A 21,894-nucleotide genomic window follows, 5' to 3' on the forward strand; every position below is an offset into this window, starting at 1 on the left:
GTTTAATGAGTACATTTAGAATTTATTGCTTTAATTACATCACACATCAATGCATTTTGCACTGTGATTAGGTAAGAGTTTTATGTGATTCTCTGGATCATTCAATTAGATATCCATGGAACAACTAAACCACACACACTAGCCCCAGAAAGGGCAAAACTTTTATTTCCCATATTATGTTTGTAAAATTAACTTACTGCCTTCACAGTGGCTTTCTTTGTATGCTTGAGCATTGTACCACCCAGAATAATTTTTGGAAAGTTTCATCACTTACTTTAACTGTATTTCTCGTCTCCTAATTTCTATCAATTCCAACTCACCAATCCTTAGTGTGTTACAATGACTCATTGAATATTATAATAAGGTCTTCTGAGAGTTCAAGAAGATTGCTAGTCTCATTTTCAAGTTTTAAGATGTGGATAGATAGATATGAATTATTAGATATCATATATTAAAATGTATGTGATTATATCTAAATGTAATTATTACTTATGTATTTAAATATATGTGGTATAGTATATCCACAATTATAGGTTATTATATATGATCATATGCATATCATTATCTATTATCTATCTAAAACCATATCTATGTATTATATCTTCCCTGCTTTTAGCATCTCACAAAATATCACCCACTGTTTCTGTTATTTTGATTATTTGAACCTTGATATTGACATTTCTCAGAAAATATAGTCATTGGGCAGAACTCACGATTATCTGCACCGAAGAATATAATCTCCATAGTTTATATGAAAATGAGTATATCCAGGATGCTTACAGTCTTCAGTGAAAAAACATAATTAAAATAAAGAAAGGTATACCTCATAATTTTCATTTCTCTTCCGTGGAAGATTGGAAGGAAAATGGAAAGGAAAAGAGGAGGCTCAGAGAAGCATTAAAAGCCATGCCATTTTCTCCAATCTCAGTTTTTTTGGAAGTGTCTCTTGAACATATTTTTCAGATATTAAATTCAGATTTTTAGATCTTAAAAAAAAAATACCATGCATAGATTACATTTTCTTGGGGACCTGTGACATAATCAGGTCAAACAAGTAGCATTTTATATTAAATACAAAGCAGGGACTCTCATTTCCCAGCAATCTATATTGCTTTTGTACCAGATGTGAAACACGTTATAAAGACCATAACGCGAGGAACCCGACTCTTCCATTTTGAATTCCCTTCTTGTTTTAGCAATAGGGCATAATGTTCACTGTTACGAGCTATCACATGCACATCTTATCTTAAAAAAATTACTCTAGTAATCCCATTAAGAATAAATTACACTACATGCATCCAGCACTCACAGTGAAATCCATTCAAGTAGAATTTAGAAAACTCCACGCTATTTCAGATTTTTATTCTCCATTGATTCTTTTTTCTTATAACATTTTTCTCCGCCCCATAGTAAGCATTAAAAAAAAAAAAAGGCAAGCAAGTTAGAGGGGAAATTTAAAAAATCAATTTTTTCAAGGGAATCCCTACTTTAATACTGTACCCCAGATCCTTGAGGGATTACAGTTTTTCCATCAGAAAGCAGCCTTTTTTTGTATTCAAATGTATTTCATTGTCTGTTTACTGGCCTTGTGTGGTACCTGAGTGGTAGTGGAGGGATATAATTAGAGAATACAGCAATAGAAAATCACTAATGGGACTCCGCAACTGTCAGCAGTTTTTCACTTTTCACATGAGGATGGCTTTGTTAATTGGATTAAGTCTGCCTCTAACTGTAATCTCAGCAAGTATCAGTTAAAGGAAGAACTGCCATGTCACACCTGGGTTGTGTGCTAGGAGGTAAAGCACACAGTTAATAAGAATCATTTAAAGCACAGCCTATGTGCATAATTAACTATGCCTATCTCCTTGATTAAAAATCTGCTTATCAAGGATAATTGTTCAACTGAATCTTCAGGGATACCTGGAGTAACTGCCTATAGTATTTGAATTAGAGGTGGATTATAGGTGTCACCAACTATTTTAGTTATTGGGCAACAAAATTATAGCTGATTTCACAGGCTTTAAAAGGAGTGCAAATACCGAGTTTTAGTAATAGTAGATGGCAGGGAATTACATTGTCATTTAGAATATTTGTAGTAATGAAATACATGCAAGATCAAGAGAATAGAGAGTAATATCTGCTGGTTGTGGAATCGCTTTGTGAGCTAATTTTGCTTATTTGAGTAATTTAATGACATTTACTGGAACAGAGAGTTCTTTATCAATATCATGATCTCTGTTTAGAAACTTTCAGACTACATCGCCAGGGTCTTTGCATGTATATGGGGCTAAGTAACTAAGTTTTAGTCAGTGAAACATGAAGAGATGCTGGCCACTCGAATGTCCCTCATACTTTCCAAAAGAATCTCTCTCTGTCATCACTGGCTTGTGGGATGCAGCTTCCAATGGAACATGCTCAAGCCCCGCAGAATGACCAAACCCTTAGCTGGAGTGGAACTAGGTCCCAGATGACTGCATGGAGCAGAGAGTCTCTCCCACCTTCACAACTGATTCACATTAAGGTATGTGTGGAGTAAGAAGTAAAACTTCATTACATATACCCTAAGACCTGAAAAGTGAGAATGCTGAAAATTTTGTTTTGATAACTAATAGAGTTTGAAATTTCCTTTGTACTTTGGGAGATACTAATGCTGGTAGTTTTTTTCCCCTGCAGTTAGTGGAGAACTGTGAGACTTCCTGTGTAGAATAAAAATCCCTTTTTAATCTACACCGTTCCTGCCTCCACTGTTGTCAGCTGTAAAGAATCAGCACCCTGGGTTAAGTGTGCAGTAGTAACTCAACTGGATAATGCAGGGTCCTGGACATAGCAAAATCAGTAGTGACGCGGACATAGCAAAATCAGTAGTGACGCGAACATTGTAGCCTCTGTCTTGCTTTTACCTTTAGGATGGTTTATTTGCTGGTGTTCATGCTCAGGCTCAATATTTTCCAGCAACAGCACATATGAATTTAAGAAATGAGCATACATCTCTTCCCCCACCCACATCTTCTTTCATGCATCATATGCTTTTATTCCAGTAAATCTCCTAGCATCAAACTGAGAAATTCAGGTTTATTCCAATTGTCAGATTTTAGGGATATTAGAAGACACAAATGTTACCACGCACTAAGTCAAGCCTGTTTTCCACCCTGAGGTCTGTGCCCAGCTGAAGCTCCAAGTAATATGCCATTGGATAGCATGGTTTTCTTATTAAGGGAGTGAGCAGTGTACTACAATTAAATATCTCTTAAAACACACAATTTTTTATGCTAGACTCTTCTTTTATTTAAACTTATCTTAAGAAATAAATATAGAGCAATTTATAACTATTAAATTCACGAACTTTATGAACCATTGTCAGTTATACCACTTGGGGTAATGCATTTAGAAAAGATTATACCAACTGAATTAGATGAGAGCTTTGAGAAAGAAATATTAGGTCATTTGTCAAAGTCCTATTAGAATGAATGATTTTAAAGAAGTGTTCTCTGTAACCTTTCTATTTCTATATCCTTTTAGCTACAATGAGGGACTATTATAAAATTTTTATAAAGAATCTTTTCCTTGATTCCTCTCCTCTCTTCTTTTTTTTTTTTTTTTTTTTTTTTATTTTTTTAAAGATTTTATTTATTTATTTGAGACAGAGAGAATGAGAGAGAGAGAGAGCACATGAGAGGGGAGAGGGTCAGAGGGAGAAGCAGGCTCCTTGCTGAGCAGGGAGCCCGATGTGGGACTCGATCCAGGGACTCCAGGATCATGACCTGAGCCGAAGGCAGTCGCTTAACCAACTGAGCCACCCAGGCGCCCCACCTCTCCTCTCTTCTTAAGGAAGATATACAATGTTGCATAGAAAGCCAGTGTTTTATAGAGAAAGAGAGGAGGCTTAGCTAGGAGTGACATGAACTCTTCTATCTAATTACTTTCAGGCTCTTGGACTATTCCCCTACCCTCCCAGTGGCTTGGTGCATCTGTGCTGGATAATCTCTAAATTCACTCCCAGATCCTGGGATGAAATGCAGGAAATTAGAGGGTTCTTGACCAGTCACACAGCTCTTCTGAATTATTTTGTTTTTCCTTCAAATACCAACTATCTTTTAAGTCCTCACTTTCAAATATCCCAAATTCTCAAGAAATTTTTATTTAGCTGAAATCTCCAACCTTCTACCAAGGTTGTCCATGAATGATTCTCCCAATGAGAGGAGGAGAAAGTTAAAGCAGCACCAGCAGGATGTCTACATCTAACACTCATCAGTTCACTGTAGAAGAGCCTTAACTATTTGTCATCTTTATTTTTTTTCTAAGATTTTTATTTATTTATTTGAGGAAGAGAGATAGCGAGAGAGGTAACAAGAGAGAGCACAGGCAGGGAGGAGGAAGAGAAGCAGATGCCCTGCCGAGCTGGGAGCCCAACATGGGGCTCGATCCCAGGACCCTGGGATGATGACCTGAGCCCAAGGCAGACGCTTAACTGAGTGAGTCACCCAGGTGCCCCTATTTGTCATCTTTAAATCACCAATTTATTATCTACAGTTCTTACAGACAGAAGTCTAATACAGGCCTCACTAGGTTAAAAATCAAGGTGTTGGTAGGCTGTGTTTCATTTTGGAGACTCTAGGGGAGAATCTGTTTCTCTGTTCAGTCAGGTTGTTGGCAGAATTCAGTTTCCTTGCTTGTTCGGATTGTTAGCAACTGCAGGGTGAGGTCTTTGTTTTCTTGCTGCTCTCGTTTGAGGGCTGTTTCCAGCATTAGAGACCACCCACATTTCTTGCCTCATGGCCTTGGTTCTCATGTCTTATCTCTCTGACCCACTCTTCTGCCTCTTTCTTCTTCTTTTAAGGATCATATGATAAACTGGGTCCACTCAGATAATCCTTCATAATCTCCCCCATCTCAAGGTCTTTAACCTCAACCACATCTGCAAGTCTGTTTTGCCATATAAGTTGACATATTTTCAGGTTGCTAGGATCAGGTCATGGACATTGTTGGGAGGCCATTATTCTGTGCACAACAGATATTTATTATGAAAAGTGACTTTCACATTACAAACTGAACTTTAAAGATTAAGGGGAAAAATATCTATTTAGAATGCCTAAAATTTAGTCTAGGTCATTCAGAAATATTGTGAAAGTATATTTACATATTCTTATTTACTGTCCATAGTATAATAATTCACTAAGATCTTAATATATTAGGAAAGATATTTTATGTAATTAGAAGTTATTTTCAAGAGGCTCAGGAAATGCCTTTTTACTGAGAAAATTTCTCTTGCTTAAAAGAAGAATAAAGTAAATTCTGTCTTAAATCATTGGGTTTCACTTTTCAAAAGGAAATACATCTGTGGTATGTTTTGATGACTGACTTTTGATTCCAAAAAGTATAATTTTTATAGAAGATATAAATATCCATAAAGCTCTGAACTAATGTCCTTTAAGTCAGCTGTTGCAGATATATTATCCTAAGATCATGACTTCTAATTTGGGAAGTTCTGTGCATGCAGCAATTTTACAGGGACTTGCCAATCTATTTTACTATATATTTTTTTTATCTTTGCTCTTTTACTTTCTGCTATCGCTAGTAGCTTGTTTAATTTTACAGTTCCTGAAGTATTTTTATTTTAAAAAGTAGGGATTGGAACTGCATACTATAACGGACAGAGAGATATATAAATGTCATAGTTTCAACTTAACTATGAGAAAATGGCTTTTGTAGGCCTATTATTTAATTTAGAGTATATCAAAAGTACATGAACTGTTTTAATTGTATTATGTTAAAGAGCAAATTAATATAAATATATTTTCAATTATATTTCACAATTTAATGAATGAAAGAATTTTTGGTCCTGTAAGCATGAAGATTAAAGGATTTTGGAAATAAGCCACAAGAATCATTTACCATGAGTGTTCAACCTTATACCAACTAGTTACAATATCATTAAATAATGTAGTTGCATTTTAATATGTATTTCTTGGTCCTTGATTTTATAGTGGAGGTACTTAACCAGCAATTGGGAGACATAAAAAAAAAGTAATTCCCTTAAACCTAATAAATGTGTTTACTATGATAGTTAGGAAGGCAAAGAAGAATAAAACACAGTCCTTGATTATAAGAAAACATTAAAATTGGAAGAGACATTTGTCAGGATAATATTTCTGGAAAATTCTACAACTTTGTAGTTCAGTCTTATACTAAAACTGCATTATTATAAGCCAACTAGACCTGACAGACATCTGTAAAACACTACACCCAAAACAGCAGAATATATTTTCTTAACAAGTGTACACAGAATATTCTCCAGGATAGATGATATGCTAGAACATAAAAAAGCTTCAACAAACTTAAAAGGAATAAAATTATATAAATTGTGTTCTCTGGCCATAATGTACTAAAATTAGAAATTAACATCAGGAAGAACTGGGAAATTTCAAAATGTGGAAATTAAATAATATAAATGCCAGTGTGTCAAGAAGAAATCACAAGGGAAATTAGAAAAGGATTTGAAATTAACAAAAAGACACAATATACCAAAATCCATGGAAGTCAGCTAAAGCAGTATTTAGAGGGAAATACATAGCTGTAAATGCCTACATTGATTAAGAAGAAAGGTCTTTTGCCCATTTCTTGACTGGATTATTTGTTCTTTGGTTGTTCAGTTTGATAAGTTCTTTGTAGATTTTGGATACTAGCCCTTTATCTGATAAAACATTTGCAAATATCTTCTCCCATTCTGTAGGTTGTCTTTTGGTTTTGTCGACTGTTTCCTTTGCCATGCAAAAGCTTTTTATCTTGATGAAATCCTAATAGCTCATTTTGCCTTTGTTTCCCTTGCCGTTGGAGATATGTCTAGCCAGAAGTTGCTGCAGCCGAGGTCAAATAGGTTGCTGCCTGTGTTTTCCTCTAGGATTTTGATGGATTCGTGTCTCACATTTAGGTCTTTCATCCATTTGAGTCTGTTATTGTGTGGGGTGTAAGGAAGTGGTCCAGTTTCATTCTTCTGCATGTGGCTGTCCAATTTTCCCAACATGATTTGTTGAAGAGACGGTCTTTTTTCCATTGGATATTCTTTCCTGCTTTGTTGAAGATTAGTTGACCATAGAGTTGAGGGTCCATTTCTGGGTTCACTGTTCTGTTCCCTTGATCTATGTGTCTGTTTTTGTGCCAGTACCATACTGTCTTGATGGTTCCAGCTTTGTAATATAGCTTGAAGTCCAGAATTATGATGCCACCAGCTTTGCTTTTCTTTTCTCAACATTCCTTTGCTCTTTGGTTCCATCCAAATTTTAGGATTATTTGTTGCAACTCTGCAAAAAATGTTGATGGTATTTTGATAGGAATTACACTGAATGTATAGATTTCTCTGGGAAGCATAGACGTTTTAACAATATTTGTTCTTCCACTCCATGAACATGGAACATTTTTTCATTTCTTTGTGTCTTCCTTAATTTCTTTTATGAACAGACATTTCTCCAAAGACATACAGATGGCCAACAGACACATGAAATAATGCTCACCATCACTTGGTATCAGGGAAATACAAATCAAAACCACAGTGAGATACTACCTCACACCAGTCATAATGGCTAAAATTAATAAGTCAGGAAACAACAGATGCTGGCGAGGATGTGGAGGGGAACCCTCTTATACTGTTGGTGGGAATGCAAAGTGGTGCAGCCACTCTGGAAAACAGTATGGAGGTTCCTCAAAAAGTTTAAAATAGAGCTACCCTATGACCCAGCAATTGCACTACTAGGTATTTACCCTAATGATACAAATATAGTAATCTGAAGGGGCACCTGCACCCTAATGTTTATATGTTTATGGCAGGAATGTCCACAATAGCCAAACTGCCAAACTATGGAAAGAGCCCAGATGTCCATTGACAGATGAATGGATAAAGATGTGGTGTGTATACACACACACACACACACACACACACACACAATGTAATATTGCTCAGTAATCAAAAAGAATGAAATCTTGCCATTTGCAACAATGTGGCTGGAACTAGAGGGTATTATGCTAAGTGAAATAAGTCAATCAGAGAAAGACAATTATATGATTTCACTCATGTATGGAATTTAAGAAACAAACAGAGGAGCATAGAGGAAGGGAGGGAAAAATAAAACAAGACGTAATCAGAGAGGAAGACAAATAAAAAGAGGCTTTTAACCATAGGAAACAAACTGAGGATTGCTGGAGGGAAGGGGGTGGGAGGATGGGGTAACAAGATGATGGGCATTATGGAGGGCACATGATGTATGAGCACTGGGTGTTATTACAACTGATGAATCACTGAACTCTACCTCTGAAACTAATAATACACTGTTAATTAATTGAATTTAAATTTTAAAAAATCATTAAAAAAAGAAGAAAGGTCTTAAATCAATAACCAAATTTCCACCCTAAGACACTGAAAAACAGGAACATACTAAACCCAAAGGAAATACAAGAAAGGAAATAATGAGGATTTGAATATAAAGCAATGAATTATAGATAACTAATAGAAAAAAATTTAAAAACTCAACAATTAGTTCTTTGAAAATATCAACAAAATTGACAAACTTTTAGCTAGACTGACCAAGAACAAAAAAGACTCATATTATTGAAATCAAGAATGAAAGGGGGAACATTGCTACTGACCTTGCAGCAATAAAAAATAAATGTAAGAGAATGGTATGAGCAGTTGAATGCCAACAAATTAGATAATTTAGATGCAGTGGACAGATTCCTAGAAAGACATAAAAGTACAGGAAAACAAAACAAAACAAAAACTACCCACAATGAAAATTCCAGGTGCAGATGATTCTATTGGTGAATTCTAACAAATATACAAATAATAATTTACACTAATCCTTCACAAACTCTTCCAAATAATAGAAGAGGAGGAAATATCTCCCAACTTATTTCATGAGGCAAGTATTACCCTGATACAAAATTAGACAAAGATAATTCAAGAAAAGCACAGACCAATATATTTTATGAATATAGAAACAAATACTCAACAAATACTAGGGAACAGAAAAACAATATATAAAAATATTATGTAAGATGGACAAGTGAGATTTACCCAAGGAATATAAAGTTGGCTTAGCACCTGAAAAAATCAATTATTGGAATACACTATATAGTAGTTTCCTAAGGCTGCTATAACAAATCACCACAAACTTGATGGCTTAAATATATATATTAATAATTTATTTAAATTTTATTGATTTCTGCTCTTTTCTATATTATTTCCTTCTCTGTGCTTTAAGTTGGAAGCTTAAATTAAATATATATGCAAATATTATTATTCAATCCTAATTTTCTATTTTCTAATAACTCATAGTTTATTCATAGTTGTACTGTTTAATTTTTAAATATTTAACAATTTTCCAGATACCTTTCTGTTAATTACATTCTAAGAATATACTTTTCATGATTTGAATTCTTTCAAATTTGTTCTTTTGTCTTTGATTGTTTTATAGCTTTGCAAATATCCCACGTGCCTTTGAAAAGTATATATTCTGCTTTTGTGGGATGGAGTCTACTATAGTCTTACTGATACTCTGTGATCAATTACTGAGAGTTCCCACTACACTTGTGGATTTACCTATTCTCTTTTTATTATTTCACTTGTTTCCCACATGTATTCTGAAACTCATTTGTTCGGTCCATAAGTAATTTTGGGATTGTTATATCTCCTTGGTAAATTGAACACTTTATCATTTTATAATATTTATCCTGTGTAATCTTCCTTGTTCTGAAGTATATATTTTTTCTAATGGTAATACAGCCATGTCAGCTTTCTCTAGATTGGTGTCTCCATACTATTTTTTTCCCATTATTTTATTTTTGACCTATTTTCATATCTAAAGTGAGTTTATTGTTGCCAGCATAAAAGTAGGACCTCTTTTTTAGTCCCATTGGTTAATTACTCCAAAGACTGTTTACATTTAATGTAATAATTCATACAACTAGATTAAAATCTACAATCTTAAAAAAATTAAAAAAAAATCTATGATCTTTTTAGCTCTGTTATTTTATCTTTTTTCCCCTTTGAAAGGCTTATTTTTGATTGAATATTTTATGATTTAATTTTTATCTCCTGTATACACTTATTTAAATTTTGTTGCTCATTTCCCATTGGTATGTATCTAATTTCATCTTTTTCAAATAATATTAAACTGTTCCAAAAATATCAAATATTCCAAATATTGTCTTCTGACTTGCATAGATTATCATAAAAATCTGCCATATTTCTTCATATCTCACTTATGATATAGGGCGGAAGAAGGGAAAGAGAAGCAGAGATTACCGAGGCACAAAGCCTTACAAACAAGGATAGTTCTCTCAGGCCAGAGATTAATATCCAAAGCATCTGAGAAATTAGAAAAGTACCCTCTATCTGTTCTTTTTCCATTCAATTCAATCCAAGAAACTTACTGTACTATTACTTATTTTCATATTTTATGCTTTTCCTAGTCAATGCTGTATGCTATATAATTTTACCATGTTCTATAATTTTATCAACTTGAAACTCCTGCATGTTAAGAAGAATGAAAATAGTATGTCATTATTAGACTATAAAGGGATTAAATCTATTTTTCCCTTTCCCAATTGTACTTTATAAATGTTAAATCAAGTTTTAGTTATTGTAACTGGACAAAAATCTGGAATTTAGAAAATGTAGAATTGAGAAACCTTAAATATAAAACTTTTTCAAATAAAATTTCACACATTTTCAAATGTATGCTAGGTTTAAGTGATGGAAAGGTGCACGAATTTAGTAATTCATTGTTTAATCTCAATAAATATCTCTATGCCATGTTTCTCACACTTTAAAATATCAAGGGGCACCTGGGTGGTGCAGTTAGTCAAGAGTTTGACCCTTGGTTTTAGCTCAGGTCGTGATCTCAGGGTCCATGTGAGCTCTAGCCACCGTGGGCTCTGTGCTCAGCAAGGAGTCTGCTTGAGATTCTATTTCCCTCTCCCTGCCCCTCCTACTTGTGCTCTCTCTCTCTCTCTCTCTCAAATGAATAAATAAATCTTAAAATAAAATATCCATAATAAGAAATACATTTGTACTGAAGTACAGAAAAAGCTGCAAAAAACATGACTATATGAGATATCAACTATATGCCAGGCTCTGTGCAAAACATTATTGATAGAGAGATAAATAAATTAGAATCCTAATCCTCAGAAAATCTGAAGCTTTTCTGTCATAATAAAGATTATTACTTCCAAAAACAATAAAGACTTTACAAAACTACTTATGTTTTTATTAATGTAAAATTGCAGGTCCACTTGTAAATACATAATTGGTTCTTTCAACATAGTAGAAGTTTGGTAATATATATTCTGTAGCAGTAGAAAATGGAGTATAAATGAACACTTAATGCTCAGTGTTGAGATTAGACCTGTTTGCACAAGTGATTTTATAATTTTTATTTTATTAACCTGACATTAACCTGCTCCTAATCAGTCATTCTTTCAGAGTCACTTATTTACAGGTTGGCAATAATGTTGATTAAATAAACGGTTAATTATTATCCAGTTAATTCTGTCCATTTGATTGTCCTTGTAAATACTACCTAAGTGTTCTATATAAATATATCTGAATATTTACACAGGATTATTTTCAAGATGATACAAGGATTCTCTACTACAAGAAGTGATATCTCCTGTGTAAGAAAAATCTAGATTCACTCTATTAGAGGGAGAGATGAGAGGAAAAGATAAAATTTTAGGGTACAATTTTAGCAGGAATTTCTGGTCAGTATCAACTTCTCTTCTAGTAAATGTCAACATTGTGCTTTAAAAAAGGGCCTCACCGGTAGCTGGGGAACACAGATAAAAGCCAGTCCCTGAGGACAGAGGATTCATAAGTACAAGCAGATTGACCGGTCCCTCATCAACTGGGTCAGCATTCAGGACTGGATATGATTATAAAGAACAGGAGAACAGTAAAGTAAACCACTAAAGTAAGGGTAGGAGTAGACTAATAGTCATTTGGAATTGGCCATCCACAGTGGAGGTTAAAAGAATCTCTGCTTCAGGGGCGCCTGGGTGGCTCAGTCATTAAGCGTCTGCCTTCGGCTCAGGTCATGGTCCCAGGGTCCTGGGATCGAGCCCCGCATTGGGCTCCTCGCTCTGCGGGAAGCCTGCTTCTCCCTCTCCCACTCCCCCAGCTTGTGTTCCCTCTCTCGCTGTGTCTCTGTCTGTCAAATAAATAAATAAAATCTTTAAAAAAAAAAAAATCTCTGCTTCAAACTGTGTTATGAATTAAGAAGTTGGAATTGAGTACTGAATTTATGGCCAAAACCTAATTTCAGATTTAAGCCAAAAGTAGTGCTGATTAAAATAGAAAATAAATTTATTAATTTAGAGTTTATAATTTAAGAAAGTGGTAGTTTTTATTTGTTAAGAACTTATAAGTTTCTAGGATCAGTATGTATGTGTGGGTGTATGTGTGTACACACACAAATGGTGTGTCTGTGTATGTATATGTATATATTTACCACAGTCTTTTGAGTTAAATATTGTCTTTTCTTTTTTATAAATAAAAAAAAGTGAGTCTCAAAAAGTTTAAGTAAATTTAAATGTTACAAGATTTATAAATGGTAGTCTCTTTCTCTTGTAATTATTCAATATGAAATGATATACTCAGTGGTCTGAATATCAGAAGAAATCCACGGTACATTTAAAGGGTGTGTCTGACACTTTTTGTACTTTCTTCCTCTCCTGTTATAAGTTGCTACCTGCCATTGTGTATGATTCAGGTAACTACCATATTTCCAATCAATTCAGTCATTTAACATGCATTTTAGCAACATATACTTTTTGCCAGGTCTTCTAATGCTCATTTGTTTTTTCTCATTAATTATATCTATGTCCGAGTGACAGTTGCCTGCCTTCTACCTTTTGAAAGAAAAATAAAATGTCAGTAAAATTAGGTGTTTAAGTACAATTTGTCTACTTACAAAATAATTATATCTTTGTTTATATTTAATTAATACTCTTTAGTGGGATTGGATGGTGTGACCAACATTTTCAGAAACCCACATGCTTGGGGTGCCTACGTGGCACAGTCCATTGTGTGGCCAACTCTCGGTTTCAGCTCAGGTCATGGGATCGCGCCTCAGGCTCTGCGCTCAGCAGAGTCTGCTTAAAACTCTCTCTCCCTCTGTCTTCCCATCACCCTCTCTCTCTCTGAAATAAAAATTTTTAAAAATAGTAATAAAAGAAACCCAAGGGGTGCCTGGGTGGCTCAGTCAGTTAAGCGTCTTTGGCTCAGGTCATGATCCCAGGACGCTGGGATCCAGTCCTGCATCCGGCTCCCTGCTCAGTGGGGAGCCTGCTTCTCCCTCTCCTTCTGTCCCTCCTCCTTGCCTGTGCTCTCTCTCACTATCTCTGTTGCTATTTCTGTCCCTCTCTCTCAAATAAATAAAATCTTAAAAAAAAAAAAGGAAAAAGAAACCCACATGCTAGGTATTGAAATGATTTCTTCCAAGTTTTTGTCCCTTCATTCAGAATTTTGCAAATAACTTGGATACCTAAGCACTTTGTGAAGTTCTATCTTATAGTTTTAATGATTAAATGAGCATTTACTTATTTAATGTTATTGCTTATTTAATTCTCTTTGATAGTTGCTTAAATTGTTCAATTGACATACTGCTTGAGATTAACTCTCCTGTGACAAGACATTGCCTGAAAAATTCTCAGAAAAATATTTTAAAGCTGAAGCACAGCAACGAATTTTCTGCTTCCTCCTCTAATCGTATCTCTGTCTGAGATTGCTTATGGAAACACTTCCACAAAAATTAGCGGTCAGGGAAATTATCTCTGGGAACAAATGTGGCAGATTATACTCTTGCAGGTATTTTTTCTCAATTTCTTCACTTAAACTTGAATACATGGGCTATAAACAGAAGTATTTTTTTTTAATTTTACTCAAATATATGTTCATAAATTCACTTCTTATATGTGATTATTACTGTGTGATATTTGTTTATATCATATTTTTATTAGGTATCTGTTTTGGGCACAAGCTTTTGAAGATTGGTTAATTTTTAGTTATCTGTATCAATGAAGTTGATCAATGAAGTGAATAAACCTCAGCAGAAATAATTAAGAACCTATGCTAGTTGTGCAGAGAAGGTTGTCAACAAAATAATCATTTTTTTTTTTTACAAAAACTATGAATTGGAACATATAATTCCCCTCTGAAAACTGTGCTTTCTGGTTCTATGTAAAAACAAATACAGACTTTATAATATGTCCAACTGAGTCATGAGAAATCTGACCCCTTCATGCTCTCCTCTGCTGCCTCATCAAACTTGCTACACACTGGACTTGGTGGTCATTGTCTGCTCAGAGAGCACGCCAAATTCTTCTTTAAAGACCTTCACACATTTTATTTTCTATATCTCGTGTAGTCTAGACAAGCAGACTTGTCCGTGGATGGACTGCTTACCAGTTAGCAAATGATATTTCATAGATCAACAGGTAAGTCATTTGAATATAAACCAAACACTTAACTATGCTCAGCTATTTGTTTTGCTTTGTTATATCCTTAACAAAAATTTCTCCAATGAAGTGCTTTATCTCTTCCAGAATAGTAAGTTGAGAAACAGTGTTCTAGATGTTTGCCTTCCCTTTTTCACTCCTATTAACACATTCCTGTGTACTATGATGCAGATACCAGTTTTTATTATCTATGGAGAACTCCTCCTTCAAGTCTTAGCTTAAGGGTAAACTCGTCAGGGAGAATTTGCTGGCCACCAAGCTAAAATTAGTTGTTTGGCCCATTCAGTATTTTCTATCTGGACATTTTATTTAATTTCTATATAACAGTAACCATAACTTACAATGTTATATTCATTAGTTGCTTACTTGGTTTCTATTGGTACCTCCCCCCCCAGAACTATGAGTTTAATAAAGACTTATGCTTTTTGTGCACTATGCCTAGTGTGTGGGATAATGTGTTCAATATCTAAATAAAAATACATATGTATATGTTTGGCTATGTATTTATATGGTTACTAAGGAGAAACAAGTCTCTCTTCTGGACTCTATTGCTTTAGCTCACTGAGCTGTGGTTCAATAGCCTAGCAAATACTTGGGGGTTATTTGTAGTTGTTTCTGATTTTCCAGAGAATTTTTCTTTAAGAAATAATTGGGGGGTGCCTGGGTGCCTCAGAGGGTTAAGCATCTGCCTTCAGCTCAGGTCATGATCTCCAGGTCCTGGGATCGAGCCCCACGTCAGGCTCCCAGCTCAGCGGGGAATCTGCTTCTCCCTCTCCCTCTGCCTCTCCACCTGTTTGTGCTTTCTGTCTTAAATGAATAAATAAAATCTTTTTTAAAAAAGAAATAATTGGTATTACAAAAATATGCTTTGACTCAAACCGCAGCTTCAGATTCTATCTTCCTAGACCTTCTAATTTAGGTAATATAGCTGTCATGTGTTTGTTACTGCAGTTTGTGTATACCTGTATCCTAGAAGACGTCACTCCACACTGAATTTATCTGTTTACATGTTGTATCCTCCATTGAGCAATACACTGCTTAAGGATAGGAAATTTTATAATTGTCTTTGTATTCCCATTTTTTCTTCATTGGTTGTGTAACCATATACCAACCATATAATATGAAGTCTGTTTAAAAGTAACCTCTAGGGAGCACCTGGGTGGCTCAGTCAGTTAAGTGCCTGATTCTTGATTTTGGTTCAGGCCAGGATCTCAGGGTCCTGAGATTGAGCCTGAGTGTGGAGCCTGCTTGGATTCTCCCTCTCCCTCTGCCCCTCCCCCCTTCGCTGACCCTCCCGCCTCCTTTAAAAAAAAAAAAAAAGTAATCTCTAGGAAGACCTATCTTGCTCATTGTTCCCCCATTACAACATGGACTCTTTGGAAGCAGAGGAAAAATTGTATGTTTCTTTATTACCAGCTACTTCCCCGGTATGGCCAATATTACAGCACACACACACACTCTCTGTGCATTCTAGAATAAAAAGCAAATAATATTAAACAATGAAAGGTGTCTTTGAGATGATTTAATCATCTCTTTCATTCAGAGATAAGGAAATGCTCTAAAAGGTAGTATAATTGTCTAAGATCACAAGCCATTTGGTGTCAGAAATGAGATTAGGTTGGTTCTCCTCTGGTGTATTTTCAGGTGTATGTTTTAGCTGCAACTCTTCTATCCCTCAGGCAGCCACAACCTGAACAAAAGAGAGTAGCTGTTGAGTCTCTGAAAGGCTGAAGTGAGCCCAAAGACTGCATATGAATTAAGGGCAAAAGCCTTCTTGGAATTCTGACAGCAGTGTATTTCTTCCTTCCCCCTGGGCTATGAATACACTCAGTTGCTTAAATAGAAATCATAGAGGGAGAAAAAGACTTCTACATCCTAAAGCATTCTCTACCTTGAGAATGTTGATGTTTTATATTATGTTTGAATATTTTTGTTTAAAAAAGAAAAAAAAAAAAAACTCATCTCACTTGGACAGGCTGACATTTAGCCGAAAGCAATTTTCAACAGTCCCCCACTTTCAGCCAGGGACGAGTGATTATACAAAGATAGTCCAACTGTGCCTTTAAGGTTCATGAGTCAAGCTCCTTATTTTTCTCATCCACACTATGGACACTGATACTTTGGTGAGCTAAACTTAAGAAAGAATATCGCATTTCCACCAAGGTACACAGGACTAGAGCATTCATGCACAGTGGAGAGTGAGGCAATTCTGTCTTAAGTCACATTTCTCTTGGTTGCCTTGTCATCTGGGTGACGTGGAAGGGCAAACTTGATCTCAGAATGCAAAAGGATAGTGAAATGATAATGAGATGTGGTCAAGAAAATAGAGCAAGAATTGTACGTTTTATTTTTGGTCATAGAAATAGTGTCAGTTCCTTCAACTTATTGAAGAGGAAACAAAGGCATAAAAGAATAAAACTATTGTTTTTAACTTTGTTTCTAAATCTGGGCTTTCTTCTAGCTGGAACAGCTTGTAGATTCCCAAACATGTTAGCAAGTGTCATCCTGGCTTTGCTCAAACTGCTGCATATGTCAGGCATGCACCCAAATCCTGACCCCTCTCTGGTCCACACCCTCAGTATGCAACACATTATTTAAAAGTAGAAATGATAGGAAGTGACATACTTTCAGGGGATTAGGATGAATGATGCTTAAACAAAGCAGAGATTGTGGAAGAAAAATCAGGACAGAGTAGTGCAACAGAAATCAGGTAAGTCAGGTAGAAAGATCAGTCAAGTCAACTAACAGAAATATTTTGTAAAAGGAAAAACAAAAAAAAAAATATTTATGAGCAATGTCAGTACAGTGGAAATCAGACCATTTTGGATCAAAGAATAAATAGGAGGTGAGTAAATTTTTTAAATCAAAATTCTGTAATTGTTTTAGTTCCCATTTTATTCCTTCAAGAAGTTATTTTAGGAAATAAATAACTTCCTTGTTTTAGAAAATATTATAGTTAGAAGGCCTGATACTTAAAGTAAATATTTTCTCTTCAATGTTGTATGTTAATCCGAAGTAAGAAGATGATTATATTGTGAATGACTTCAATTCACAGCAATGGTCCTAAGGCAATGTTCTAAGTGAATCTCTTCATCACAGTGGCTTTGTTAAGAAATTGCATCTTTCATAGAAACAACAATTGGAACAATTAATTAGTTTCAATTTTAATTAAACGATGATCTTATTTAGCTCTGATTAAATTACAGACAGCAACACTTAGCTAGATAAATCCAGACAGCAACACTTAGCTAATTTAATTAGGTATGGCATTGCTTTTCTGTATTTCCCTTCTGAATGACTAATACTTGGGTGCTAGTGTTTTCCTTACACAAGATTCTCTGCACTTTTATTGGATAGGCATATGTAAACAGAAAACAAACTAAAACTAACTAAATGATCTTACTTGCTTTTTCAGTTTTTTAAAATATTTTATGATACATGGCAAATAATTGTATTTTTCTCTATTAGAACACAAGACAACCCTCAAAAAAATTTAGTTTTCTCAAGAAGTACATTTCTAAATTATTTTGAAGTAGTAGGAGTTAAATTTCACTGTAGAAAGCCTAATCCTCCCTACCTCCACTATTTTTATTAAGATTTCATTTATTTATTTATTTATTTATGAGACACAGAGAGAGAGCAGGGGGAGGGGGGTGGAGAGGGACAAGCAGACCCTCTGAGTGCAGAGCCCAAATAAGCCGGGGTGGATCTCAGGACTCTGAGATCCTGACCTGAGCCTAAATCAAGAGTACATTGATTAACTGACTGAGCCATCCAGGCGCCCCCCCACCTCCACTATTTTTAAAAAATAATTTTAGTTGGATTGATTGTCAATCTTAGTTCACTACTCGCATTGTATTTTCTTCTTTTCTCTCCCTTTTTTTCTTTTCTTTTCTCTCTAGTTTTATGTGCTTAGAAAGACTGAACTTCAGGTGGTTATAAGCTATGATTCAGCTTTAAAATTTCTGACTTTCTTAGAGAATTATATATGAGTTAGGGATTAGATTTTCATAAATAACAGTATTTGGAATAAAATTGAGATTAATTTTTTTTCAAAGAACAAATAAATCCAGGGGTAGACATCCAAGGTCCAGGGTGGCAACTATTAAAGAAAAAGAAAAATCTGCTGGACAAGATGAATAAATAAAAGTCAATTTTGTTCCCATAGTATTACAACAGGGGAGAGATACTGAACTCAATTCCACCCAAACAGAAGCAGGAAAGTTTTTAAGAGCTAGGTGGAAGGATTTTGGGCTACCTGTGTTTGTTAGCTGGCTATATATCTTCATGACAGGAGGCAGTTTATTATCTAGAACAAGAAACCCACTGCAGGTAGGCTCCTACTGTTACAAGATTTGTGTCCCCTTAGTGCCTATGGTTCTTGGTAACACTACTTTTAAGAACCGAAGAGGTAGACCAGACAAAGAGTGGTGAGCAGCAAAGCAAAGTTTATTGAGCAATAGTATAAAGCTCCTGGAGAGGCAGGAGGGCCCCAGAGGGTTGGTTGTCCTCAGAGTTTCTAAGTCTAGGGGGTTTTATGAGCTCTTTTGCAGAACTATCTTAAGCAATCAGGGTGTGCTGAGTCGTGTCAATCAGGGCTTTGGTCACGTATCTGTCTACCTATTAGGTTAATGTCCATCAGCACATGGACATTAACCTAATGTCTTTTTTTGCTGACATCTGGGCCTTAGGTCTTAACTGCCCCTTGCCCATGATATTGCCAAATGCTTTTGTGGTTAACTGTCTTATTTTAGGACATTTTGCAGAAGTCATTTCTGCAGAGGCTGCAAAGCAGAATTTTAGTGCAGTCCTGTCTAAGCTGCAAAAAAGAATGTCAGTGCTATTTTATTTTAACTGTCCTGACTCCATATTTTCTTGTTGGGGACCCTAGCCCTGACTACCTAACTATCCAACTAACTCTTAACACTATCCTTCCACAGAGACTGGGAGATAGGGGTGCTATCTTCCTTCCACATTTATATTTCAAAGAGATGCTTCCCAGTTCCTTGAGAAAGACATCCCCCCAGACTCATAAAATTGTCAAGAGACTTGTATACATTTTAGAGGGGCAGAGAAATAATTTGCAATTACACATTTTAGACAGGAAGAAATCTGTCTAAAGTTTAGGCAATTGAGGGGAATGTTAAGACCTTCTTGGCTACAGTTTTAAGGGCATTTAGGGCTGAGGCTTCTGTAGTCCTTTCTATCTTCCCCAGCTGGAGCCATTATATCTACATTTGGAATAGAAAGAAGAAGAAGTGCAAAAGAAAAAAAGAGAGAGAGAGAGACCCACCGAAATGAGCCTGGATACTTTTTAAAGGATTTTAAAAAACTCAACCTAACAAATTTAACATACAATGCAGTGGCCATTACTGAGGCTTAATGCCTTGCCCGTCTATAAAAAAGCCAGAAAAGTGGTTTTTATTCTTTTTTTGTTTGTTTTTTCCAAATCTGGTCATATTGCCACTCCAACAAAACTGGTTTATGTAATGTGAAACTAAGTACAATTTATTTAATTTATTACAAAAAAATAATAAAACAGTTTGATTTTAGATGTTTTTTTTAAATCAAACTATATGATGTTTTCCCAGGTAGCAATTAGAAATTATTATATTTTTCTTCTCAGCTGAGCCTTTTCCATATGTTATCAAAACTTGAGTTAAGGACTACCCTGGGAGCTTGTTACTGCATGTTCTTTGTGCTTTTGTTCTGTTGTCTTCCTGCTGTCTTAACATCCTTGGCCTTCCAGATTCAAAGGGCTTTATTTCACATTAAACACCATGAAATATCTCTAGATGCCATTGTTAAGTTTATTTCTGAGTTGCATTTGTTTTTAGAGACCACAGTTTATCCACTCTCTTCTCTTCCAAGACACTCACAGTGATTTTTAAGGATGTTTTGTGGACAGAAATGAGGGTTGAGTCTAGTTTCAAGGAAAATATCTCTTTCTATGTAGTGATATATTTAATGAGGCTCTCCAGATTAGTCCCTAAATCAGCTTACCTACTGCAAATTCAGACTCTTAAGAGTTTGCAGGCATAATTCTGGAACAAAGAGACCTGACAGATTGACTAACAGGACTTTTGTTTGTAGGAATATAGGCATAACAGTCCATTTTTAATAGAGGCCAATAAAGTTCAAATATGAGATGTATATATAAATAACACTTTAAAAGACTATTGGGGAACATGAACTGCTTTCTGAAATAATGAAAAAGAAACCATTCTGTTTTGGAATAAGGATATTCAGTGTGGAGTTTTGAATATAAAAATATCAGTTCTCTATAAATTGATATATGAATTTAAAACAATACCAATAAAAGTGGAAATAGAAAAAAAATTACCCCAAATATATATCACTCTCCTCATTTACTCTACCTTTCAGCATCACTTAGACTCTTCTTTGAAAGGACTTCTTCTTAAGAATTTAAAGAATTTTGGGGGGTGCCTGGGTGGCTCAGTCAGTTAAGCATCTGCCTTCAGCTCAGATCATGATCCCAGGGTCCTGGGATCGAGCCCCGCATCGGGCTCCCTGCTCAGCGGGAAGCCTGCTTCTCCCTCTCCCTCTGCTGCTCCCCCTGCTTGTGCTCTCTCTCTCTCTATTAAATAAATTAAAAAAAAAAAAAAAGAATTTAAAGAATTTCTGTTTAATTTCCCTGTTATCCTCCCAATAAGGATTTCATCCTCCCAATCAGGATTTCATCCTGTCTCACTAGCTTTTTCTGTCATATTAGCTATTTTTTCTTTCTCTGCTAACTTGAGTGTTAGACTACACCAGGGCTCATCTTTAGGCCCTCTAAATATTTTGCATACAGAACTTCCCCTTGCATTATACAGTACGTAGAGTACATGTATAAGATGTATATACACAGAAATATATGTACAGATATCTATGTCTGTTTTTCTATCCATCCAACTGTCTTCATTTCAGTAATGAGCACTCTATCTAATCTGGTTCCCTCTCATTCTCTCATTTCCTTCTTTTCACAGAGCACTACTCCCTGAAATCACCTCTCCTTATTTATTGTCACACTACCTTCTAAATTAAAAAGTAAGCTTCACAATGACAAGGCTGTTAGCCTGTTTTGTTTACCGTTTAACCACACCAAACAAATCAGAGCCTGACTCATACTAAGTATTCAACATGTTTTGAGTGAATAAATGCTGAATGCATATAAGCTCTCTGGAGTTATAGAAATTCCTATCCTTTTAATATGACCCTTTTTTTTAAAAAAAAAAAAACAGATTTTTCACCTGCATTCATTTGATTCTGTATGTGAACACAAGAAGTAGTACTAGCTTCATTACAATGATGGTAAGCTTAAGATTCAACCGACTTGGGATTTTCCTGAAGTCACACAGTTTATAGGGAGCAAGACCAGAATTGGAT

At 35.3% G+C, this 21,894-nt stretch overlaps 1 long non-coding RNA gene across 1 annotated transcript in view; it reads left to right on the forward strand.

Annotated features, from left to right (window-relative positions):
- The window catches only part of LOC144382139 (uncharacterized), a 195,476-nt gene extending 180,990 nt beyond the window's left edge, over positions 1 to 14,486 (forward strand). Inside the window, exon 3 of the long non-coding RNA XR_013448570.1 lies at positions 14,415 to 14,486. This is a non-coding gene — a long non-coding RNA (uncharacterized LOC144382139). The remainder of the gene's footprint in view (positions 1 to 14,414) is intronic.
- Positions 14,487 to 21,894: the final 7,408 nt, after the last annotated feature.

This window comes from Halichoerus grypus, chromosome 6 (assembly GCF_964656455.1).
Source record: "Halichoerus grypus chromosome 6, mHalGry1.hap1.1, whole genome shotgun sequence".
Taxonomy (NCBI): Eukaryota; Metazoa; Chordata; class Mammalia; order Carnivora; family Phocidae; genus Halichoerus; species Halichoerus grypus.